We start from the raw sequence: 27,905 nt of genomic DNA, 5'->3' as shown, positions 1-27,905 counted from the left end.
CATACCATGTGTGTGCACCAATTACTGGTGTAAGACATGAAAGTGCAAATACCTGAATACCTTGCAGATCAGTCTCCAGTGGTTCCTCTTTGTGTGTTCTGAGTTCATTGTGCCAGATTACCTCCTTTTCTTTTTAGGGGCAGCCTGAGACAGATATGCTGGAAGAGCAGAAGAAAAAGCCATCTGAGTATGAATTTAGTCAGAAAACACAGAATAAACACAGCAAAAATCAAAACATCATTATTAAAGTACTGTTACCCCCTACAGTCTGACTGATAAATGCAACATACATGCAGAACAGGTAAACAAGCAACAGCAAACAAACCATGTCATTTCACAGGAAAGGATGGAAAATATTTTCACTGCTCCTTTAGCAATTGTTTTGAACCTCCTGTACTGAACCACCCTCAAGACTACTGGCAGTGCTTGAAGCTTTGCTGGATTCAGTGGCTACTTGCCAACCCTTCTCCTGCTCCCCTTCTTTAGTTGAGCCAGAAACCTGTTTTAGCTGGGGTACAACATCTTCATACACAGACACCTCACTGGCTGAGGCGAACTCACCTGGAGTGAGCACATTATAGGAAAGCTACAATCCAAACCTAACAAAAACTTTCCATCTCTTGGTTACTCAGGAGCTGGTGACAAATGATTTGTCATCAAGACCATATCACCTGCCACAAAAACTGGCATAAGCTTGCATTGAGTAAAGTGATGCTGCACCATTTCATACAAGCAGAGAATTTGGGAAAATGTCCTGTGGAATTGTTCTAAATTCATCAGAATGAACACCAGAGAACTGTTTCCTCTTGAGGCCAGTAAGAAAATGTGTGTTCCACCTTTGTGGAAGAGTGGTTAACTGACTTTAACATGAAGATAAATCAACATAAGTACATACACATATATTGCAACTTCACATAGAGCTGGGTGAGAACAGAAATGTTACAGAATGCCCACATACACTTCATTTCTCCTTCTTTGGTATTTGCCTTGATTCTGCTCATCTTTCAGAACTCCAGGCAGCCCCACCAACCAGACACTGCCATGGGCCATATCACAAGTCCAAGTCTCCTCTAAGCCCTGGCTCTTGAGGTCTCTGCCTCTCCTTACCATTCTGTCCTGATGACTGCATGGCAGATTGATGTGCCACCTCATCAAGGTCACACAGCAGCACAAAGGTCTGATTAAAATCCAGATCCAGTAGCAAATTACCCACATGCTTGTTCCCAGTTTCAAACACTTCTGTTTGCTAAGTTTATGCCTTTCTCTGAACATAAAGCTCTACACATCCATTTCAAACATGTTCAAAAATGCATTTACTTTCCATAAAGGTATTCTTTCATTAAATATCACTGAACTTATGAATATTGATGGAAGTCTGAGATTTTTGAAACTCAGGGCAATGTGATTTTAGAAGATATAATCTTCCCTAACAGCAATTTCTAAAGATTTTGGGTCCCTCTGAAGACAGCTGAACCTGATCACCCAAAATCACCCATTGTTTTAAAACATTAAGGCAAGGTATTTTGTGAAAAAGGATGGAGTGGCCACAATCTGGATGAGATTAAATGATTTACACATCAGTAACATCCCATGGAGCTCAAAACCATGTCTTTTCCTGGTAGGCAAATTCTGCCAGTAGCTGCAAGTATATAATCTCCCTGTAGAAAACTGTAAGGCTAGAGTGGAAAATTATAGATAAAGTAAACTGTGCACTGAGTAACTGCAGGGAGTCTAAAGTTGAATATCTAACAATTAAGTCTTACTTCTATCAAGGTGCAACAAGAATAAGCTGAGAAATGCAAGAATGCCAGACAGGGCCCCAGGCTCTCCACAGCTGCAGAGACACCTCATTGTTCTGGACAATTTTAAGGCTGATCTCGTGTGGAGGGAACATGAGCCATTTCTTTTTGCTGCCATGCTGCTGAGGCAGGTGTCTGGAAGGGGCATTTACCCACACACTCCCCTTCACACACAGCCCAGTGTTGCCTTCCCCTTTGCAGGGCTGCTCAGGCTCAGGGAGCAGCAGCGCACAGGGAACAGATCTGGGGCAGCCCAACTTCTGCTGGCTTGTGGCAGGGAAAACCCAGGAGAAAACTCTCTTTACAAAGAGAGATGTCTTCCTTGGAGTTCTTCCACTTCAAACTCCGCTTTGCACAAGCAACTATTCTATATTTATGATTTACTGGTGATTATCACATACTCAAACAGCAGCTGACACTTCACCCTGCAGATTGAAGGGAACACCCAGGACAAGAAGGGGCTCACTCCTTCCCCATGCTCTAACACACACTCAGACAAAACACCACCAGGCTGGAGGGCAGTTGCACACTTCTTGCTCTGGACTCTTCCTCTGGATTTCTCTGAATGTGAGAATGCCTGAGTAACAAATTTATGGTACTCTTCCTCTAAACCCAAATACCCAAATGTGCAAATGGTATGGCACCAAGTTCTTTCATTTTACATTTACATGGTACTATGGACACTCACCTTTCTCCTGCTCTGACAGAAACTGAATCATGGGTTGCTTACAAATTTCCACTGAAAGCAAGTTGAATGTTCTAACTGGCTTCAAGGAGAGCCAGACTGGCTTTTGTGTTATTTTAAAGTACAGCAAATGATATCCATGTCCTTGGGCAGCATAGAATACAGTACTTGGTACATAAAAACTGTTTGACTAAGAAAAAGGACCCAAAATTTCTCTTTTTAGTGCTTCAAGCCTTTTCAATGGCTATGGCCCTTCAGGCAGCTGCAGTACTTTAACAGAGCAGCGGAGGTAGAAAAACTGGAAGAAACATAACTGAAATATGAGTAAACGACCTAATCTGCCACACAGATCTGTAGCAAGCCTGCTTTCACTGCCACTGAAGTCCAAGATAAGTTTCATCTTCACAGCAAGCAACAGAACATTTTTACTCAGTAAAAATTTTCTTTACTCATTTTTACTCATGAAAAAGCATGAGCACTTTACAAGTTCATATATTTAAAACATGTTGCCCGTAACTGGGTCAAGTGAACGTTTACACCACATGATTTTTCCTCCCAAGTTTCCTTAAGCTCTCACAATGTCCAGAGTCCTCTTTTGCATTTTCTGAGACAGATAAAACAGTATGAGAAGTCTGGGTTGCCCTGCACCTTCCTTTCTCAAGCAGAAGAAAATGTGTCATTCTTACTTCAAGATTAAGTTTTATTACCTGGGATATTGTTGTGGCTTTCAAGTCTAATTTAATTCACCCCAACATCAACTCACAAAGCAAAATCTGACCTTTACTTACACAGCCTGTAAAAAAAGTATCCCTGGCAGGCTGAAGCACACAGACAGGAACAAATACCTTTATCTGTTCCAGGGTTTGCACACACACACTCTTTGCAGCCTGCAGTGCCCACCTGGCAATTCTGAAAATCTAAGCCCTGCACGGTACCAATGCTATTTGTACCACAGTATCTGCTGTTTGACTGGGGGATGAGATCCACAAAGAATATCACTTAAAAAGAAATTCTGACCCATAAAGTCACTATCCTACTCCATAGGTGTTTTCTCTGCCAAATGCAACTGGTCCAAGTCTGTCATCATGTGTCCCATCTGCCTCTCCAGTGACCCCGTACTGGTAAATCCTACGCAGGTAAATCCCCGAGGAGCTTGTTCCAGGAAGGGCCTCTAATGCTGCATGTGGAGAGGGCAGATGGGATTTGCAGCAAGCCACAGCTTGATCATCCTGAGAAAATGCCACTCCTTAGCCAGGCCCTCTCCTTTAACACATGTATGGGGGACACAAAAAGCCCCTAAAGCAAAGGAACAGCCCTGCTTGGCCTCACAGGGGCTTTAAAGGCTGTGAAAAAATCAAATGCTACATGAACAACATCCAAGGGTCACAGGCACAGCCTTTGGTAGTGCTGAATGCAATGATGATGATGATTTGAAAAAGCCAAACTTTACATCAAGAAGAGATTTGAACCTGACTAGAGGGTTTAAGCCGCCAGGAGATATTCTTACCAGTAACCCAATCTAGCTCAATGAGACTGTCTATATCAAATCCATATTTTTATTTTTATATCCACAGTGGAACTGCACTACCAAACATATTGACTTGAGCTGGCCATAAAGGAAAGTGCTGGCAAAAATGATTCTGAAATAATTTTAGTTACATAAAATGCCTGTGCTGCTCTGGCATGTTCCATCCAGAAACAGTTCACAAGGCTCTGCCTTGAAGCTTACACTTATTACTTACATGTACAGAAACCAGCACTTAGGATGAGCCATCTGTGTTTTAAATACAGGGCACTGAGGCATGGATAAAGAATAATGTCCATCCTCTCCTAAGAAACAGTGAAAAATACTATCCAAAGTAAATAGATTATTTGTGAACTACTACACTTTTATTTTCAGTTAGATGTTTATTTCCTAATCCTTTTAGGACCCGAATATCATTAGTGTAATTGAAGACTATGTGCCTTTATTTCCTCCTTCCTCTCGGAGCAAGGCCACACCAATCAGCGTGTGCTCATCCTGAAATCAGCCTCTGGGAGCAGTGTGCCTTCCTCAGCAGCTGGATGCTGCCTTCATCACTGAGCTCCACTCAGCTGCTCTGCTCCTCGCCACTGAAATGCAGCACGTCAATCACTGGCACTGCTCACGAGAATTAGCACAACACAAGTCTAATTAGAAACTAAACACTGGGTTATCTGCAGCCATTTGGAGATGGAGTAAGCTGATCTGTGTTTTAGGAACCTTTCTTGCCACACAGTAGTTCGTGATAACACCTACCTCACAGCCCATTAGTGAATCCAAATATTATACTGTATAAATACTACTTTGCTCTTTTCCTTTTTACAGAAGCCCCAGGTCTCAGAAGCCTCCATTACTGAGCACATGTGCCTTGGTTATATTGGAACATTGTAGGAAATGGAAAGCAGCCCTGACTGTCCAAAAACAGCAAAATGAAAGCCAGTATACTGTATACTTTGGTCCTGTCTCTAGAGAAGCAGCCCCAACTGGCCTCCAGACATTTTACACTGCAATACCTATTGGCAGAACCAAAGAAACTCTACCCTGCATGACACTGCACGGACTGTGAGTCTGTCTGCACTGGGCTGATCCCTTTGCTCGTTCTTTCCTGGAGAAAACAATGTAACCCACTATAAATCCAGACAACACTACTTCAAGCTTCAACCTGGAATCCAAACATGAGCAGGGGGAAACCTGGCAAAGAGATGGAGCCAGAGATGTGCATGTTTAACACAAGAGAAGGACATGAAGGGATATGCAGCTGTTTCACTGCACAGGGTTTCTCCAAGGGGAATTGCAGAGCACAGATGCAGCCCACGTTCTCACTTCTAGCTGAGATAAACATTTACAAGCCATTCATTTTAAACAGGAAGGCATAGCATTAGGACACGACCTTTCCTTCAGTGTGAAGGCAAGGCACCCCAGCTCACAGCACTGCAGACATCCAGGAGAGATCCATACTGTTCCACTGCTCTGTTATTACAGGTGGGCTGGATTTGAGATTCAATGAGGAAGGTGCAATTTTATGGCTCTGTGGAAAAATCTCTGAAATGCTGGCGGCTGGATGTCTCATGATGCCAGACTGGTGCTGCAAAACATCACACGCAGATAAAGCGCTGAGGAAAACGTCTGTGTGCCAATGAACGAGCATGTAGGCAAATAATCCTAAACTGTACATGCAGATTTGGTGTCATTACACTGCTATTACAGATGCCTACCCTGCTTTTCTTCTCTAAAAGGGTGCAATTCTGATGCTTTATCATTAGCTTTCTAGCTGGAAGCTGATAGAACTTGAAAGACAGCAACAAAAGACACTGGAAGATTAATTTACAGAGAAAATCTGCAGATTTTGAAAAGCCACAATCTAATTATAGCTTGAAAGATGAAACACAATTCTTGTTTGTATCACATCCATTCTTCCTGTGTGGATATATATGTGTAGACAATTTTTACTGTGGGAAACTACCAGATATTGCTTTGTATTAATTGGCAAGTAGATATTTACAGCAATTTCTTATAAAAACTGAAGTAGGTCAAAGACTGAAAGGTGGTAAGTTTGGGCTTTTGTATCCCAGCCTGAGACACTTTAATAGGTGGGTCTCCTGCACAAAGCTGAATGCTTTGAAACCTTTGAAAGGGCTATCAGCCAGTTTGCTAGATTAGCTCCTCAACACTGTAATTTCCAGAATGACCAGTGATTTTTGAACCTTGACTCAAAATCTTTAAAAAAATCATAATATCCATACAAGCCATGCTAGAATCTGCTAATTCTGCAGGGGAAAAAAAAAAACCAAATCAAACAAAACTGTACAAATATATTAAATGTAAAATTCCTCCATGCTGTGAAACTGGCTTCTCATCACTAAAGGCCTTAGGTGGACCCTCAGCCTTAGCTTACAATTCCTTTCAATCAGGAGGAGACAGAGGAACCCCTCAAGAGGTTTAGTTCAGGCTTAGAAAACAATAAATTCCAACACCAACTGCAGAGAAGCAAAGCTCTGAAAGGTGCAATTCTGAAAGCTTGAGAATACTTTTTTGAAGAAGCACCAGACACAATCTTGACTTGGAAATACAAACTGTACCCAACTGGAAAAGGTCTTTTGAGTTATTTAATAACCTGGAAAAATGCTAATGCTGTATTTAATTTCTGAAAACTGCAAACACTCTTTAGTGAAAAGCAAGTATACTGCTTCTGGTGAGACAGATATGCTGTGCTTTGTGAGGTTCCAGCATTTTCAGATAGGCCACTCACACAAATGTGATTTTTACTAGGAAGTTTTTTTCCATTCTGGAATACTTTTATTGCCATTGGATTTTCCTCAATAATAACATGTGTAAAACAAATATTTCCTGACTCTAGGAACTGCTTCAGACACTCTGAGACTGGAACTGTTACCCATATCCATAATACACTCCACTGATATCATGGATCTAAAAGCATAGATGAACTTGAAAATCAAAACTAGTGCTACTCTCTTATCAGATCAAAAGCAAAAAATTAGGAACATGTTTTAGAGCACCTGGCTGGCATCTCATTTAAAAATGGGGTACAGATTTTTAACTTCAAACAAAAGTCAGTTTTGAACAATTCTAAGCAGGTGCAGGAATTGTGTGGGAGCTTCTGCTGATTTTCAGCTGACTTCCAACTGAGAACAGGCAAGAAGTGAAATGACCAGGCCTGCCATGTCCTACCCATGAACTTTTGAAGAGAGCATATTTTTATACACAGTTCTAGTAAAGGAAAAACAAAAGACAAAAATCCAAATTTAAAGCAATGCAAAGAATGGGAATCTATTTGTAAGCATTATGTCAGCAATTACATCAGCATTAATTAAGATTAAAAATTCAGGAAAAAGAAAGATGAAAAGAATGACAGAAAGACTTTGGGAAACACATAAAACTCACAAAGTTTTCCTTACTTAATTAAAGAATGGTGCTGGTTGGCATTGTCAAGCTCTGCAGTGGCTCTGGCATATCTCATTTTGCTGGAAAATTCTGATTTTAATTTTCTTTTGTGAAATTTACTGTTCCTGTTTAAAGGGGTTTTCTTCCTATGAGATTCCTTTTCTGTTTATATGCTGATGAAAATTATCTAACTTGAGATGGCTGGAATAATGAATAGAAAAAGGAAAAGGGGGTGCCTCTTTAGTGCAGAAAACTAGTACAATCCTACAAATCAGTAGGATCTTAGTACAAGGTGTATAAAGCTGGATGTTCTTTTTGTTCTAGGCTGGCTTTCAGATTATAAAAATCATGAACCGTTTTTTTCTGAGAATTAATTGCCATAAATACAGGCCAGTCTGGTCAGATGAAAAGCAGCACAGGGCAAAACTCAGAAATGAGAATTTCAGTTAAGAGTCAAAATACATTAATAAAGGTATGACCTTTATAAAAAAATAAATGTTCATACCTACACAATGTATATCTGTATGTCTTAGATTGTCCAGTATTTCTGGTAATAACTGTGGTTATTGCACAGAGAACAATAATTTGTCCAAACCAAACCATAAATAATTAAGGCCAGGATTTTGACATCGGATCTGTGTGGGTGGATTTTTGCACCCCCGCGGATTCAATGGCAGGATCAAAGCTTAGGAAAGCCAGAAATACACTCAGAATGTGAATATTGCTCAAGTCCATCACCTGGCATTTCCAGTGCAGGGAAGGCTCTGCTTTCACTGCCACCCTCCCATCTGAGGGCCTGGGACAGATATTTGCACAGTAGCAAACGATGGCATTCTTGTCCCACCCTGCCCATAGCAGCCAATTCCCACCCCATCCACCTCTTCCAGTTATGACTTAGAGCTAGGAAAATGAGCTGGTGCTTGGAGTTTCACTTCTCCTGATTATTCTCATAAAATAAATTTAGCCTAACCTCTCCTCTCAAGCTATATATCAAGCTTATATTATAGGCTTTATTTTTACTTCCTAAAAAATAGTGTTCATTTTTATTTCAGCTGTTCTGAAAGTAACCAGAGAAAAGAAACGTGGATTGCTGGTGTTGATGGTGGAGGGCAGGGGCAGATCTGCTGCTCCTGCTGAGGAAGTTGTGGATGGCTGTCACACAAAAACTCACTCGATGTTATCAAATACCCTCGTTTCCCTTGATAAAAGAGAACTTGTTGCAGTAACATTTGGGAATCCTGACTTAAATCATCATCAAAATACAGCCCCCATTCACATGGAATAAAAGGGAAAATATTACAGCTGACATTAAGGACAGAATCAGCCCAAATGATGTTCCCCAGTTGCCTTAATTTGTGGGAGAAATTCAAAGCTTATCAAAAATTCAGCTAATTTCCATGGAAACAGGATTTTAACTTGTGAATCAAAACTGCACAAGGGCCAAAATGCCAAACACAAATTATAGAAATATTTTTCCACACTGGGATTCTCAAATAAGAGGCAAACAGTTAAACAGAATAGAAATAATGAATTCACAAGGGGCTAATTTTTCATCATCTACACTATTTTTTGCTGTATAGTGCGTATCTACCTATATATGCCTATGTTTGGAATATTTCAATAAATGTCCTAATATTAAAATACTGACATATTTTTTATGGTTTTAATATCTCTAATAACTTAAAAGCAGAAAGTATGTGGAGAAGACACATCAGTATTTAGCTCAGTATCTCACCACGGACCAGTCACTATCTGGACTTAAACTTTGCTTATACTCTGTTTATGGAAAGAGCTAAATACATTTTTAGTGAGTAACCCAGTGGAAACATTATCAATAGCATATTCTGCTTCAGAATTATCACTTCACCTGAACACTCACAAAAATGGATGATTATTCCCCTCAAACACATTGGGAGTATATGGTTTCTCTAAGCAAACAAGGCTCACTGTTGCACTTCTGTCTTTGCAGTAACTCAGGTTCTTGCAATAAACACCTGCGGTAACTTTTAACACTGGCAATGACAAAGCTGTGTAAGAACTACATTATTTTATATTTTTCAGTTTTTCAGCATAGGAGCTTTTACAGTCCTCTTTCAGTTTACACAATTTTTCATAATCTACAAAACAAACACAAAAGTGCAAATATCCAGTTCAGCCCAAGGATACAGAGCAGCATGTGGTGTTCTGCATTATACCAAAACTGCTGAATTTTTTAACAACTGACTGTCTAGGAAAAGCTTTTTCAGATCACATAACTTGGAGAAATTTAAAATTCTCTATAAAGATTGTGCTGTGTTAAGGCTCTGACACAGCTCAGATTTTAAATTTATGAAAATAAGGAAAAAGTTTAGCAACATTGTTTTTCAGCTCTTAAAATAGTGAACAGATTCCCTTCCAAACTGAAGAGTAGTAAAAAAAAAATAATTTAATTAAAATTACTAGGAGTCCTTCCATTCCATCCTATGACAATTTTATCCCACACATACGTGGTGGTGGTTTGTTAATTTGTTTTTTTCTTTGGAATATCTTTACTATTTGATCAGATCTTTAAGATGGTTCAGTATTTATCCACTAATTTTTCAGTTTTATATCCAATTTTCTTTTTTAATAAATAGCATGCACGGCAGATATATATTGAAATACAGAAGAATACTTCAGAATAGTGTATTTGTTATACTGTGGTTTATTTATTTTTTCCACATAACTCTGTGTTTAAGAAACCTTCAAAGTACTCCCAAAATAAAACAGTGATTTTACATGTAACTTTTTAAGTCAAGAAACCATGGTTTCCCAAAGATAGCTTCTCATGAAAGCCAGGGGTTTTTTTACACCACCTTTACTGATGCAATTATATTTAATCACTGTTAAGAGTCAAGATTTTTAGCATCTAGATGAAGTATACTGGATTAGCTTAATAGCCACATCTTTCTCAGACTTTTTAAAACCTGTTTTTCTTTCCATTGAAGCAGAGAGCGAGGGGATTGGAAACTTCCAGTGATTCTTTTGTAGACTAAAGTGGTTTAACTCTGCCTGCTCATATAAGAAGACAACTCTAATTCTCACGGGTCAAGAAAGAGAACAAACAAAATCTACATTTCCTCTCTACATTAGCCAGAAGCACATATTGTCAGAAAAGAAACAGGACAGAAAACACTACCTGCTGTACCAAAATATACAGGCATAAAATAAAATCCTTCAGGAAATATGAGACCCAAATCTTTTCCAAGTTTTATGAAAAAGAGAGCCCATGCATTTAGAGCTAAACTGGATGAATCCATCACTTGCCTCAATACCCCAAGGAAAATGTGGCACGTAGTATATTAAGTTAATAAAAAACAAACAAATGTACAGCTAATAAGTCTGAAAATTCAAACCTTAAGTTCCTCATTATAAAAGCCACAAGTGACTTTCTAAGCAGGACTAACCAAACCACTATGCTGCATCCCTGGGGACAATCAGTTTTCCTTCTCATCTTCTTTGCTGCTTTTGTACTGATGTATAAAAGTTTAGTTGTCTGGGGCTCAACCACTTTCAGACAGCTTTGAGCAGTCACCAGCCTGGTGATGAGATGCCCATACGTGATGAAAGGACAAGGTTAACTCACAGTTTCAGAGTTAGTGTTGGTGTTTCATGTGCCACATGATGAATAACAACATGAGAGGCCCCTATTCTTCTGAAATATAATTGGCTTTTCTTTAGAGAACGGCGTAGAGAAACACAAAAAACCGGGGTAACATTCAGGTCATGCTCAGACAGATTGACTTCCTGGTGCCTCTTTCAAACCTTATCTCCCTCCTTCTCCTCTCTCGGAAATGCAAATGGATCCCCCAACTTTCCTTTTGACAGTTGTGCTTTCCACGCAAACATTTGGTGGCTAACTAGAGATTGCTCACTCAGAGACCCCCAAAGGCTGGCTCTTTGATTCCACTTTCCTTCAGGCATGCTGAGCTCCAGAACAGCCTGTTGCTCCGTCCACCTCACTGCCCTGTGGTTTCCTTCCTCCCTGCTGAGGAGGGGAGAGTCTGCTCAGCCAGACACAGCACAACTGCCCACTGCTGAACTAAATAAATCCTTGTGGCTCCCTTCCACCAGTCCCAAATCTTCACTTCTGTGCATTGCTCACAGGTTCCTCCCCCTCTTCCCTCTCTCCTGGACTCTGCTGTGTCCTGCAAAAGTGGCTGTTGTTTTGTTGCTTTTCCTGGATATTCAGCTGCTCTTATTCTTTGATTCATTCCTTTAGGGTTAGATGGTTTTTTTCTCAGCAATTCTCCTGTAAACTGGAATCACATGTCCCACAAATGATCCTGTCTCTAATTAGGGCATCTTTTATGTCTCTAATGTACATGTGCATGCCAGAATTTTCCACCACACAATGCAAGCATCTATCCTCTTCTCTGCTTCTTGCTTTTGGGATTTAGAGAAAAGCATCCTTCTGCTATCTCCTGTACATTTTGCTCAAATATTTTTCCCAGCTGTTCTGGGGTTTGTGTATTCAATTCCTGGCAATTTTATTTCCCTCTTTCATTTTGTCTGGTGAAAGTGTAAGAAAGCTCTACCTTCATCTTGTCATTTTTATCCCCTTTGTCAGGCTCATACACAGACACTGCTCTTCCACATGGGCCTGAAATCTTGGTCCAGCAGTTTCACATTCTGAGAGGTCTGGTTCCTTGCAGGGGGTTACTCTGCTCTCTCTAGGTGCCATTAACCAGATTTTTTTCTCTTTGTGGATCTCTCAGCCTGCCTGATGCTAGCCACGCTCCCATGCACACCATGCTAGGTAAATAACATGAGGGCTGCATGTTTTGCAGCAAACTCCATTATTCAGAGAACTTTACTACCCATAACATGTGGATATCTCAGTGTGGTACAACGATGGTAAAACACCCAGTGTTTCAGACTATGCTCCTCTTTCTAAGTTACAGCTGGGTTCCCACAGTCACTGTGACAGGAGTTTGCTCTCACATGTTTGACAGACACTTCCAAATCTCCTCACCTCTGTCCTGCCCAAGCAGCAAATTTCTTTTCCTAGACTTCTAACAGACATCTTTAGGAAAACTACAACATTCTCTAATGGCAAGTGATGGTGTCAGTCAGTCCCAACTGCAGATAAACATTCTTGCTTGAAAATTCTGCAGGTAAGGCTTGTCCCTAACAAATCACCTGGCAGAACTTCTCTCTTCTGCAGCACAGCTCCTTGACTCCACAGCAGACACAAACTGTCTCTCCATCAATTCATGCCTCTAAAGCTTCTAAGCTCCATAAGCTGAAGGGAAGTTACATTTTAATCAGGCGCATAAGCTCTGGTAAACAGTCAGAGGCTGTGCTCTGGGAAGATGCTCAACCCCACAGGAGCAGAGCACCCCGTGTCCCTGATGCTGGGAGGGGCCTTGGAAGGTGGGAGCTCCCCAATGTCCCAGGCTGAGAAGCTCCAGTGAGTCTCCAGCACAGATGCACCTGCCTGGGGCATCCTGGTGCTCCCTGACCCTGCACCCTCAGCTCGGGGCTGGAGGAGGCCAGAAGGGATTCCCAGGACAGGTGGCACATCCAGGAGGGTCCAGTGGGCTGCCACACCCACAGAGGCACAGGTCATGGACACCAGCACAATCAAAGCAGTAAAAACTCCTCTAAAGTGCTTTATCAGAGCAAGTGGAAATTCTGAAAATGAGGATGTCAGAATTTAAATTGATTGCAGAGTCATCGCACGCTTCATTTGGCCACAAGCAACACCAAGCCACACCACCAAGTGACACACCCAGGAGAGCAAAGTGCTGACATTCATTTTTTAAGAGCTGAGTTCTAAGATTTGGGACTGGCACAGGCCTTTCTTTTTGCAAATTCAATTTTAAGGCTCGATTTAATTGTTGCTAAAAGTAAGGTAATAGAAGGGTTCCGGTCTTGCACTATAATGAACTGCAGGCTCAATTGTTTGAAGAAGGAAAATTGCATTGATGAAACTGGATCAAAGACAAACAAAAAAATCAGTTATTTCCTCTTGAGGGTAAAAAATTTGGGAGGCTCACGCTTTTTCAAGCAGCCCTTACTGTGGTTTAGAGGCAGAGAGATACTGTGATCAGATTTGATTTATTAACAAAACAAAAAGAAAAAAAAAGAGAAGTGGGCACATGAAGACTCCAGTGTCAGAGAAGACTCAAAGAAAACCAAATGTAGCAGTTCCTATTACAAAGTGGAACATGTTCCCAAGCTTGCTTTGTTTCAGAAATGAGCTGCAATGCAGACAAGGGAATGGCATTTGTAACAGCTACAACTGCCTGCCATCCCCAAGCAGGAAACCTCCTGCTAAACTTCAGAGGCACCACCATTTTTAATTCCTTGCCAACATACACACTTGTCACGACTGTTGGGATGCCAACCATTTCATGACAGAATACAAACAGCAAGAATTTTTAATTCAGGGAATGCTCAGAGCAAGTTCTGTCAGTCCCTGTGCCTCATTCCAGAGTCTCAAAATAATACATAGCACAGTCATTACAATTAAATCTACAGACACTCAAAATTCTTTAGTCTTTCATGTCTTTTTTAAATGATTGTTTGTTGTAGCCAGTTTACTAAATCTGAATTTTGTGGACACACTATTTCCTTGTCCAATAATACTGAAATTTAAAAAAATAAAAAGAGCAGAGGCCTAGTTATTGCTTGAATCCAGGCCGTATGAAATCAGTTTTATAGATGCATATCCTGATTACATCAACCAGCTCAGGAGCCCTAAACTTGCCTGTGATTTGTGAAGCTCTTCCAAACACAGCTGAGTGGTCTCGTGGTATTGATTGATCATATCAGGCTGCTGAACCATATCTGGAAATGGGAGAAAGATGCTTTCTTTAAACTACTATCCTGTAAGGAGTATTTGTAGTAGTGCTGCATGAACTTGTGAATTTCAGGCAGTCTGTGTGCCTGTGACCAGCAGCTCCACATTCACACTGAAAACAACATGTTCTTAAAACTTACTTTTCAACAACAGTATGCACTTTGGAGTTTTCACAGAGAAGCAGCTCCCTCTCATAAAAAACAAAAAAAAAATTTAAAAACCTTCAACAAAATATAAGAATTATATCTGGAGTATCACAAGCCTAGGTTTAATCACAGAATACCAGATATACCTGCAAAAGGGCTCCTTTAGCATTCCTTCCTTTAGCATTCCATCTTTTCCTATTCTGCTACCTGTCTCAAGAATTGCTACAATCCCCTGACAGACACCAGGCTGGAAGTGCCTGAAGTCTTTGAAAATGTGAGACAGGGGAGACAATGACCTCAGAACTGCTGGGATTTTACTCAGCATCTGAACTGGGTTTCTTAAAAGCCAGTATCTCCCATCTCAGGATGGGAAGACAGAGAAGTGACAGGAAAAGGGGAATGGCTTCACACTGATAAAGGGCAGGGTGAGATGGGATACTGGGGAGAAATTGTTCCCTGTGAGGGTGCTGAGGCCCTGGCACAGGGTGCCCAGAGCAGCTGTGGCTGCCCCAGCCCTGGCAGTGCCCAAGGCCAGGCTGGACAGGGCTTGGAGCAACCTGGGATAGTGGAAGGTGTCCCTGCCATGGCAGGGAGTGGAACTGGATGGGCTTTAAGGTCCCTTCCAACCCAACCCATTCCATGGTTCTGTGACCCTGTGGTTCAATGTAAAGGAAAAACTGAAGACCAGAGGTGTCCTGAAATTGTCCTGTTAAAAGCAGCACCTTTTCCAGCCAGTTTAACAGGCACAGGTTCCAGTTCCAAGCAATGTGGGTGTGGGGATTATCTCCTGGCACTTCAACCTGCTGGCCATGGGATGCCCTGCAGTGGGCACTCACCACACCTGATGAGGATAAAGCATTTCCAGAAACCCCCCTTCCCTCCAGAGCAGGTCTGTAAAGTAAGTGGGGAAACTCACCCATCTCATTTCACCTACAGAGCAATGATGCTTCTGGGTGCTTTAAATACAGGAACATCAACTTATTTGATGCGTATCTATTTCACATTTTGCTTTTGTTGGCTATGGAGCTTCCAGGGACAAGAATTCACATATGCTAATCATTGTTTATTTAAAATTTTGCTTTAACTGATTACTAATACAAGCAAGTTATTTGAAATAGTTGAAATTGGAAAATAATTGAAAAATAATATTATAAGACTATGAAAGTACATGGTAACCTGTTTGGTAATTAAAAAAATATAATATTTAAGAAAAATTAAGAATGTGACTTATACCAAAATCTTTGAGAAAGATCATGACTTGCCCAAAATACTTTACATTAACATTAATTTTGTTCTGCCTTTCTCCTGGTTACCCAGAGAATTTAAGCATCCTCTTATGCTATTTCTTGCGAGATCTTTTTGTTCCTTAAAATCTTAAAATAAAATTTCTTTTCTTTCCAATGGCTGATGGAGCTTTTTCTCACAGGACCTCCTGCACAGGAATCCTGTACAGAGACAAAGAGGCACATACTGAAAACCACTGCTGTGTTTAACTCAAGCTGTCGGCGCTTTTTAAAACCCATCAGGAACAGGACTGAACACACACTCATCTCGTGATCATTTTTCAGCTGCACACTGAATCAGCCAGCTGACTGCACAAATGAAGATTTTCTTTCGAGAAGAAAAAGGTTATAGTTAAAGCACAAAGTTCTCAAAATGTAAAAGATGCCAAAGGAAAGGTTGCCCTCTGCTCAGGAGAAGTGAACTGTTATGACTGAACTTGCCTATGGCAGCACATCTGAATAATACACTGAGCACTGCAAGTTCACCCCAAATATTTTAAGTTTTAAGGAACTTTATTATCTACTCTAAGGAACAGATAACAATGACAGTAAGAGGCAACTAGGCTCTCCCACAATTAACTTCCCTTGTTTCACTACCCTCATTTCAGTTGGAGAAAGTCAACACCTTTGCAATTATCTAACTTAAGGACATGTATTAATCTTTATGTTGCACACTGTATTTCTACTGTAGCACATTCCTTCTCTGGAAAAAAAAAAAAAAGAAAAAAGGATTATCAGTCATTTCCTGTGGGTTGGAAAGAAATCCAGCTTGAAAGGCTCACAAGAGCAATTTAATATTGGAGCAACTGCACTGTCCATTCTCTGTATTCATTGCTCACCAGCTGAGTGAAGATCAGTTATGTACATGGGCATCTGCTCTTCACAGGTGGGTCTGACAAGCTCAAATTATTCCATTTCTTGTGGAATTACAAAGAAAACTGCAGCTAAGGGAAAAAAATCCCACACAACTAAACCTCTTTATTCACCTGAACACATCCAAATTAACTTTCAAGCAATTTAACAAGCATGGGGTCAGCCTTTCCTCTCAGCTATTATTTATTGTATACACTGATGATGTTCTGAATACAAATTTATTTTAATTATTTGTGACAATATAATTTGGCATTACCTGATTTTATTGTTAACTGGGTTTCTTCCTCACAAAATGAACTTCAGCCTCCAGAGACTTTAATCTTAACAAGAGTTCATACATTAGAGTGCTTGGAATAGACCACTTCCTTAAAAATACATGAGGATCAGGTTCTAGAAGATTTTTAATTTAGTTTCTGATGTTGTAATTTATTTTGAGGTCTAGTCCTAAGGAGATACGTGTATTACTAGACTTAGATACATCAGAGGTAGCAGTAAAAACTCACTGTTTTCTTAATAAGAACAACTACCTCTTACCCAGACTGATAGTTTTTCTTTTTCTCCATTTTTAAAAAGAAGATTCTTATGATGAGATATTTGTGTTTTAAATTTAGTGTAAAATATATGGACACACAAATCTCAGCTTTTTAACACTGCTGGCACTAACTAAAGACATAAACCACGACAAAAATCATCAAACTGGTAACATTTCCTCAATAGAAGTCATCTCTCTAGATAATTATTAAAAGCCTCAAATCTCCTGACCCCCAAGTACTTTTTCATCAGATACACAGCCCCCAAGTGCTGTCCCCAGGTGATGCAGACATAGATGGGCTTCACAGCCAATAAACACAACCTGGTTTGGACCAAGCTGGGAGAGGAAACAAATCACAGATTCTCTAAGGGCTCTTACAGAAACTGTGTGGTGGCAACTCTCACACACCAGTGAGCCCCCAAGACTGATATTTCAGCTCATCTCAACTGCCTCAGAGCTGACATGAAACATGGACAACCCCTGAAGTTCAAAGATCTGCCCCATACAGAGCTCTGCCCTCAGACACAGGCTATCCAAACCACTTTACATATTTATTGTATACATGTATGCATGAACACACAGGTTTTCTATGCAAAACAAAATAATCTCATTCTGTGCCAGGATTCCTGGGCAGCTTTTTCATGTGCTTGATGTAATCCACAGTTGGGCCATGCAGGCTCCAGATCAGCACGATGGATTCCTCAGCCAAATGGTAATTTACAGAGTCATTTCCAGAAATAGGACACTGATGTAATGGTTACACAAGTCTTTGCCTGTGTTCATTAATACCTCTGGTGTTCTGGGGTGCACAGTGTGGTACTTGTGTCCAGCTATCATTCTTATCTACAGCATTTGGAGTGATAGCAATGAGAGAAAATAGGAATGCTTTGCTTTATTGCAGAGGCACAGATGATGGGAGGATAGGGGATACCAGATTCAATAAATAAATAAACAAATGGATCTGCATGCTGTTGATTCCCCCACACTTATTACTGTGTGTTCTACCACAAATATTCTCTTTGATGCTTACAAGAAAGATGAGCTACAAAGACTGCAAGAATCCTTATGCCCATTACTGCCTTAATTATAAACTTGTCTGTCTATAAACAAATGGAAAATCATGTCTGCTTGTAGGCCCAAGCCAAACTCCTAGGGCTATGAAGTGAGCATTCCATTATTTTTCATTTGTCATAAGCAGCATTTTATATTGCCCTGAATGTGAACACCTGCAACATTAACAACTGTGCCCAACACACATTTAGAAAACAAAGTTTCTGGAATATGTTTTAGTTATATATATGATCTAAAACAAAACAGAGAAAAAAAGTCATGTATAAGAGAACATACTGATAGCCTCTGGAAAATGCTCTTTATATAAAATCCTATGGCTACAGTCATGGAGAAGGGATCCTGATGACACCCCAGCTGCCTGTACTACACTGACAGAGAAATAAGGGAATACACTGGAGGAGTTTGATTCACTGAATGTAATGGACACCACTACAGAACACAAACCAAGAGCACTAAGGACAAACAATGGCATAACCTGTACACAGGTTATGCAGCTATTTCTACATTGCAGCTATTGCTCAGGAGCTAAGCAAAACAAAATACATTGTCCTACCCAGTGGTTCCTACTTTCCCTTCGTATGCTAACACTTATTTTTCATAACTGAAGACTTCTGTGCTTTGACACATATTTTCAAAAGAATAAAGAAAACATAATACATCCTTTATTTTTGAATGCTAAGCAATTTCTTTATATATACATATATATATTTATATATATGCAATTCTGGTAGTAAACTTGTGCTTCTTGTTCTTTCTGCTTTGATTATTTAAACAAATATTACACAGAAGTTTTCTATCAAAGCCATTGCTCCTACAGACAGGGGTCAAGGCACAAAAGGATCCTCTCTGCCTTAGAATTATACCTCCATGCTTTGCACCAGCTTCTACTTTACAACTAAGTTGTTTGCTCTTTATTTTTAATCTTACCTTAAGCATCAGAAGACCTGCAGGAGTCCTGCAGACAGTGGGATGGAAAACTTCTGCTTGGCGACTTTCACTGTGCATTTTGAATGATGGTTCAGATGAGTAAGAGCTTTTCCAGCATTAAAATAATTTCTGCTGTAAATTTTACACTCCTGACAGGGTGACTACCTCCAGGCTGATATGCTGCAAAAAATAATAAAAATAACAACTTTCACCACCCAGAAACAGGCAAATATGTATGAACTGAAGCAGTAAATGTCCATAAGGGTTTTCTTTTCTCTGCTTTTGTAACTCTGGGGCACGATATCAATATTAGCTGTGAGAGAAAGGCTGCCTGCACGCTGCATTTAGTTCTTGAACACACAAAGAGGTCCGTAGACCAGTGAGAGTAAACAAGTCAGAGTTTTTCAAAAACAACCATTTTTTGAACTGGGTCATATGTTGGAGTTGTAAGCAGGGAAGACCAAGGCACATTTTGTGCACACATTTTAAGTTTGCAAGGGCGGTGATTCTCAAACAATGCCCCAGACAAGGATTCTGCTCTTTCTGCGTCCTCAGCCCGCCGCTCGCAGCTTCCCTCTCTCAATCCATGAGCTCCACAATGGCACAGCACGGAGCAGTGCCCTTTGCTGGGACACTGCACTGTGCCACCAGGACAGCAGCAGCTCTCCAGCTGCTCCCTGCACAGGCTGGGGAGGCAGAGCAGCTCCCAGCACTGATGCAGTGAGCAGTGCTCTGAGTGCTCACCGCGTGCATTTCAGCGCTGCGGGAAGGAGCCGCGCCTGCTCCTGCACTTGCACCTCACAAAGTAACAGAGCAAACCCGACCCAGTGAATCACGGCCTCTCAAGCATCTTGTGGAATATTTACCAAGATTTTCTGGCAGGCAGAGTAACCATGGTACAGGCTGAGGTGGCACTTCACTTGATAATTGCACAGGCTGTAAACTCACACTGGAGACTTCTCCAGCTTCCTGTCCTATGCCCAGGAAGCTGGAGATGGAATTAACATTGCAAGCTTAAATCTAAGATAAAACTCATCAGTGGATGCAGAATTATCACTCTCTCTCAGCAGCCAAGGGCCTCCCCCACACAGGTCATCTCAGCACACTGGTGCTCCATGAGGGACCCACTGTGGACGTGCCAGGCTGGCCCTGGGTGAGCCCCACCTCACAGAGGCAGGAATTCCTGCTGCCCTGCTCACACAATGCTTGACACCTCAAAGACTCCTTGAGCAGTATTTGAGCTGCTTGACAATTCTATCTTTAGGGGTTATTATGGTGCAAGTTTTACCTGTAAAAATTCCTCTCCCACACTGGAAAAATATGTAAATAGCTCTGCTCGATAGCTTTAATAAAACTGAATGTATTTGTGTATTTATATTTAATAAAACATATGAAATACTAAATGTAACTGTACCCATGTACGATACACTAACTCACAGCTTTCTATGGCAACACATATGCTGTTGGACTCATCAAGCAATTTCTATAGGGGCGGGGTGATTAATTTCAATCCATACTTCTAAACACGTGTCTCACAGCATTAATGTATACTTTAATTACTGTGCCAAGCAGATGAGCACATAATAGCAGCTCATTTCAGAACTTTACAGACATGGTTCACTATTTGAAAAAACCCCTCTTAGATGAACATTTGCTTTACAAAAGCAGCAGATTCTTGATCTTATCGATGCTGCTTTATTTTAAAATCAAATCAATTTCATGATACTCAGTATTGTTCTTAAAGCCTTGGGTGCTGCAGTTATGCAATTACATGACACCTAACAATTTTTAAGACTAAGTATATCTCTAACTGTTGTGTTTTTTGCTTAAAACCTGTACTCAGCAGCTCAAAAACCACTCTGCAAAGAAACTCTACAGTGCTCTAACATCTTCTAGCATTTAAACCATGACATGATTTCCAAATCCAAGCTAATATTTTTCTATATTAATACCTGAAATTAGTAATGCCACACTATTAGCCCAGGAATCTGCTATGAAGGCCAAGGCCAGCCAACAGCATCAGCTCCTGGCACTGCTTCCAGCAGATGGTCAGCAAAAACACTAACACCCCTTAAAGGGGCTGGAGAGGAGTGATGCAGCTCACAGGGAGCCACTGTGCCTGTCCTGGTGCCAGCATCCCATGGGACAGCATGGGTCAGCCCCAGCACTCTCCTGAGAGGCTCCTGTGCCACCCCTCAGAGTGACAGGGACCCCCACAGTGACCATCAGCCCTGTGAGAAGGGGCTAAGGGACCCAAGCAGGCCCTGGTGACAGCCCCTCCACACCCAACAGGAGGCCAGGAGAAGCCAGAGCCAGGTTATTCACAGTGGGGTGTGGTGGGAGAACAAGGGACAACAGCCAGGATCTGAAATATGACAGGTTCAGGTTAGAAACAATGGAAAACCCTTCTGCCATCAAGTCAGGCAAGCAGGAAGGGGCTGCCCAGAGGCTGTACAGAATCCATACTCAGAGGCTTTGATGACCTAACTGAACAAAGCCTTGAACCACCTGGTCTCAGCTGGCCCAGCTTTGAGCAGGAGGCTGGACCAGATGCCTCCCAAGGTCCTTCCACTCTGAAAGATGAGCCTGTGACTCCCCTGTGCTGCTGACCATTGCTGCCTAACTGGAATGTTCTCTGGAGCTCATCTCTTCTCAAAAGATTTTATTTGCTCTTACCCTTGACACCCTTCAGGCCCTGGAAAAGTGTCTGATCTGACACCCATGGGACTTTTCCCCTCTAAAAGCCAAGAGCTTCAGACAGCTGAACCCCGAAGTATTTCAGCAAATACTCTACAGCTCACAGGTTGGTTTTGAACTTTACTGTTCTATACAGTGAGTAACAACACACACACAAACACACACACACACACAGAGCATTTAACATGCACAAAGAGGAGTGAAATACCTGTTAATTTTTTCCTCAACACGAACAAAATCCAATTTAGTTTAGGACATTTTCCCCTTATCATTTAAACATACAATTCCATATCTCACCTTGACATATCTTTTCTCACTGAGGTAAAAACCACTGCTGAAACTGCTGGTAAAAATGTACTTCCATTACTTTCCTCCTGCATATGTTCTACATTTTCAGCTCCCAAAGCATAGTGCAGAGCTCAGGAAGAGCCCTATGGCAGCTTCCATGCAGAACAGAAACCCAGAAACCACTGGCAGCCTGGCCCATGAGGCAGATTTCCACACATGGACCTGTTTTTATGGCCACTGGAATGCTGAGCGTTACACCACCAATACAACCATACACAAAGGAACTAACAAGCAGCATGTTGAGCTACCTAGAACCCAAATTATCTGACATTTGAAAATGCTCCTTAGGCTCTTACACGAGGTTCTGAGGACATTTTGGTATACAGACTTTACTGCTCAAGTCAGAAAATAGGACACAATTCACTGAAACAAGTCTCACAAGCAGTTAGAAATACACAGCTATAACAGGTGACCCCAAGCACTCACACACACAGTGAGCACAAACCTACCATACTCTTATTAGAAGACCACCTGCCTAAAGCAACTGCTTTAGCTCCTGGAATACTTCTGCTTAATTTCTTTGTCTTGTCCAGGTGGGCCCTAACTCCATTTTGCCAATGTGTATAACTTCCCCTTAGAAAATATCAAATGGACAAATCAGGTTCCAGCCTCTGGAACCAAGATATTATTGAGCTCCATAAGCTATTAAAGGGTTTCAAATTATGGCAAACAAATCCCTCAAGGCTCACTTAGAAAAAAAAAATATAAAAACACAGGTCTAAGCTTGCCAGACTGTCTGCCTCTCACATTCACACAAACCCGCCTCAGAAGAAAAAAAAAAAAATCTTTATTATGTATGAGGTACAGACCATCTGCGATGGGCTTTGAGAGCCAACTTAAAAGTGGGGGGGAGGAGAGTGTTCCCAACTGCATTCACAGCCAGTGAAGAGCTTGAGACTCAGCAGCTGTCTGTGAGCAGGGAAGAGGTGCTGGGTCAGGATGAATGAGGCTGCACAAGACCTGCTAGGGTCAAGGATGGAAAGGCACATTGTTACACACAAACTTGTGGAGAAGCAGCAGCAGGAACCAAGAAAACCTCGTGGAGACAGTAAGATCATCCTATAAACAAGGTATTCTAGGAGTGCTGCTTTTCTGTCACTGCAGAAAAGTAAGGGATGATAATATTATTATGTGGTTGTAATACAGACCACTGAACACCTCATGCCATGGGAAGTAAGAAGAGCAACAGCAGTCAAATGGTATCAGCAAAGAGTATGGGAAGGCTTTCTTTTTTACCCTTTCTTTTAGACAATTATACACATCTTTCCATATCAGTCTTCAAAATTTTCATCATTCTTTTGACTCCTGTTTTCACTACTCCACCACACATATCTGTATTAGCCATCTACTGTTATGCACACTATACAGCTCAAAAATGTTTCATTTCTGAAAAGGAAAAAAACTACACCTTTTAAATTTTAACCACCAAAACTAGAGTTAGAATTAACCCTTCCTGCCCAAAAAAAACCAAATCCCATGAGAACATTTTCTAACTAAACCCATGAGAACATTTTCTAACATCTAGCAGATTGCTGCACTTTTGTGTGTTTGCAGCTCAACAAACAGGATAGTTCCTCTGGCTGCAAATGAACAGTGACCAGGTTAATATGAGTAAAATCTTACAAGTTGCTGATTCTGTCAGGAAGCAAGTCTATTTACATCTCCATTCAAGCCAAAATCATCACAAGTATTTGTCATGTTTCATAAAATTTTACAGGCTTTTTAAACACTACAAATGAAACCCTGCATTCACTGATATCGCTGGCTAAAACTCCCTCATGCCTGTGGGGCCAGGCCGTCACCTGGACTGTGAGTGTCTGTATGGGCTGATCCTGTGAATACTTACCAGCTGTGGAAGAGGCACTGGTGAATCTTGCTGTCACGCACCAAATTCCCTTTTCTTAGTGTTCTGCTCCACCTGGCTGCTGGAGATGAGGGCTCCATGCTGAATCCACGGGCCTCAGAGGCTGCTGGAGATGAGGGCTCCATGCTGAATCCACAGGCTCAGACCTTGGGCGTGCTGCAGCAGCTCCGCAGCCAGCGATGCCTTTCCAAGGGCCAGAGCAGGACCTGCGGGTTTGCAATGAGGCAGCTCAGGTGCAGGTTCTGCTGAGGAAGCACTAATTCCCAGGCAAAGGGTGGGGTGGGGAGTTTGGGACAGTAACAACTCCAAGCAGCCTCCAGGAGCCTTGCCAGAGGTTGTCTGCCAGCCCTGCTCCGAGCCCGAGCACGCCAAGGCCTTCGGCAACGCCCGCGCCTGCACAGGAGGCTGAGGCCTGGTGAGAACAGGCACCTTCCAAACGGGCACCAGGACATTGCTTTCACTTTGCTCGAGCACTACAAAAACCAGGAGAAACAGTGCAGGAGTGCCGGGCTTAAATTTGCTCATTTATTTAAAATAGGTCAATTTTGCCAATATCTGTAGAAAATTTACTGGCTGTGCCTCTGCAACTCCACACTGCATCAATTCAGATGAGCCCTTGCTATGAGAATGGCTTTTTACCCACCTATCTAGGAACATGGTTATGCCTAAGCAGGGAATTTTAAGTTGTCTCCCAGACTGTTCCTGAATCCAACTGCAACCTGTTTATTTTGACCTCAGTTCTTAGAAACTGTTGATGCCACGGTAGAAATATGCTGTGTGTTCCAACAGGCAACAAACAGTCCTAATGAGAGCACACTCCATCTGTGCTGCCAGTGCACACAGCCTCAGCCTATAGCTCGGATGCGCTGGAGCTGAGCGTGCAGGGACGAGCTCATGCTGCAAGGGACGTCCTGGCACAGCACAGCTCCCCGAAACAGGCCTCTGGGAGAGTCCTGAGGCAGCCAGGGTAGGCACCAGCAGCACTTGAGCTCTCCCCTCCCTGCTCTGACTTTGCAGAGTACAAGCGCTTACGTTTTTTAAAATGTTCCAAAACTACAAAGTAAAGAAAGCTGATTTAAAAACTGCCCAGTGCTCTCAAAAGGTAGGAGTTACAGCGTGCAGAACATATGGCACTATTTACAGCTGGCTTGCACACTGGATTCAAGGGAATTTTCCATCAGCCTTGTACTTTGCAAAAGGTACATTACAGAAAAATGCATGTGGGGATCCTTTAATTTCTCTTGCATCTTCTCTTATAAGATGCAGCTGGGGAGCAACACCCACTGGTATTGGTAGCATGAGACGGCGATCCTTTCCTGTTACCGAGGTCTGGTACAAATTACCGTGGATTTAGAGGCACTGTATAAAAGACAGTGCTGATTTGTTTCTAAATTTGTATCTTGATTAAACTGTCAGGCTACAGCACAAATGCAGAGCTCACCTGACTTTAAAATCCTACAACAATAAATTATCCAAAAGTGCAGTACAATTTGGAAATGCTTATAAATGGATCAATACTATGCTTTATGCTTAGATTTTACATCTCGGTCATGCCAAATCAAATGGAATAGAAGCAGCACTTTACATTCAAACTGTAAACTCAGTGTGCTCCAAATAAAACTGTGAGGGGAGACTGTGAAGCAGGATTTTAAAAACCACCAAGCTGGCCAACAGGATAACAACTGCATTATTATTTTCAGAATTATTTTTAACTGTGTTGTGGTAAACAAAAAAACAAATATAAAGGGCCCAAACTCCTGTTCCCAAAAACTCACATGCAAACTTGCATGGGTCAGATCAGTGCTTTTCAGCATTTATCCCTGTAAATAGAGCAGAACTTGGTCTCATCCATTACAGCAAAGTCATTTACTCCAGAATAGCTTCAATGATACTGAATATATTTTAACTATCCAGAATCTCAACATCCAGGATTAGTGCTGCAAACACACATAGGCATTGCAGTCTAATGAAAGAAAAAGTCAACACAAATATAGTGCAGCAAAAGTGAGATCAGCCATGTAGAACTTCCAAAAAGTGGCTTAGGAATTAAACTACTATTATTAAAGCTACTGTTATTGAACTATGTTAGAGCTTTCCCAGTTTATAGAACTATTCTGCATAATGCAAATATTATAAAACAGAATAGATCAGTTTTCCATCATAATTACAAGCCACTGCTGTTCCTAAAGCTTTTGCTTTTTTAACTGATGTTCTTGTATGTTTGAACACAATTTTTCTACTTGCTTTTACAGGGTATCCATGTAAGAAAAGAGCTATTCTAAATTAATTAATCAACACACACTCTTCCAAAGAGGGAGTATATGATAAAAGTATTACATAGTGAAGTTCAGGCATATTTTTATACTCACAAAAGAGGGTAATTGATCCTCCCCTCTCCCCAGTTTCAAATGTGGAACTTGGCTGCTATGGATTCTTTCCCACACAAATCAAGCTCTAGCTCTTTTGAATTGAAACAATATGGGATGATTATTGTGGGAAATTTTTTACTGTTACTGTAATTTAAAACTTTCTGTACCTAATTTTGCATTTTCTATAAATCAAAAACCCATTTCACTTAGGGCTACAATTAAACAGAGGAAATCAAAGACTAACTTCTAAGCAAGTCTTGCTATTAATCATAGGACAAACTAGTAGTACAACTACTTTTACTGCAGTTCCTTTCTGCCTGGGAACTGCATTTTCATCTGAAGCTCGAGTTCTTTAGAGGAGGCTGTGCCACAGATGAGACAAATTAAATAGAGGTACAGCAAATGGGAGAGCACCATGTGCTGTGGAGGATGAGCCTGCCCAGCACAGGGCTACTGCAGAGAAAACTACTCAGGGTCTGATGCTGCCATTCCAGAAGCTACCATGCTTCTCCCTTCCCCAGGAGCAGCCATGGAGTCACGGCTGTTGCTTTACATATCTGAACTGAAATCAGCATCTTTCTCCTTTTAAAAGAAAAATTTACAAAAGCAGTGGATTTCAACACTGATGTTTGCATTGAAAACAGGACACACAAACTCAAAATTGGGAGTGCAAAATGAAACCGTGTGGAATATGGAAACATAGGTCTTCTGGTTTTTTTCAAATTGGAAATCAAATGATGTATTTTTATTTTCCAAAAATAAAAAAATGCATATTGATTGCTAGACAAAATAAAACATGAATTCTGAAATCAACAGAAACATGTTTCACCCAGCTGTCTTTATTTTTTTTCTCTGTCTCTGTTTCTCAAAGAAAAATTTTTATGTAATTTCTTTTTTTTCAAGTATTTTAGGGAGAGGTTTAATGTCTCATGGTGTTAGCCACTGCAAAACTCCCACAAAGGTACAAGTCATACAAGTCATCACATTATTTACAGCAGTATATCTACAGTAAGAATAGGTGATACTAGTAACTTATTCATAAAATATATGCTCAAAAATAAATTGGCTTCCAGATAAATAGTTCTCAATGTGTATATTCCATGCTAAAGAGGAGCCTTTTACTGATTGCAAAATAAAATTCAAATATATCTTGTAAAAAATGCCACTTTTAAAAATCAGACACAAAGACAACAGCTGTGAGGAGTTTGAGGAGTTTTTGGAAGGGCTTCTTACACAAACAAAACAAAACCTTCCCAACACTGACTTACGACTCTAATACTGTGATTCAACAAAACCTGAATGGAAATGGTTTCACCTCTGAGCACAACTAGATTTCAAAAGTAAATTACGTACTCAGGCTATAGATTGAAACATTGTTTTACCATTGATTTTCTTCCTAACTAAGATCTCTCACATACTCGCAACTCTCATTATCTCTGACAATGAACTCCTGCAGCAATTGACACACCTGTTTGTCCAAAAGTGCCTTTGCTCATCCCTTGGAGCACACCTTTCACTGAGGACAACAGGAGCTTCTTCTGCCTTCCTCTGATCTCCCTAT

The sequence above is a fragment of the Ammospiza caudacuta genome, chromosome 5, assembly GCF_027887145.1.
Source record: "Ammospiza caudacuta isolate bAmmCau1 chromosome 5, bAmmCau1.pri, whole genome shotgun sequence".
Taxonomy (NCBI): Eukaryota; Metazoa; Chordata; class Aves; order Passeriformes; family Passerellidae; genus Ammospiza; species Ammospiza caudacuta.
Note: the sequence above shows the minus strand (reverse complement) of the source record.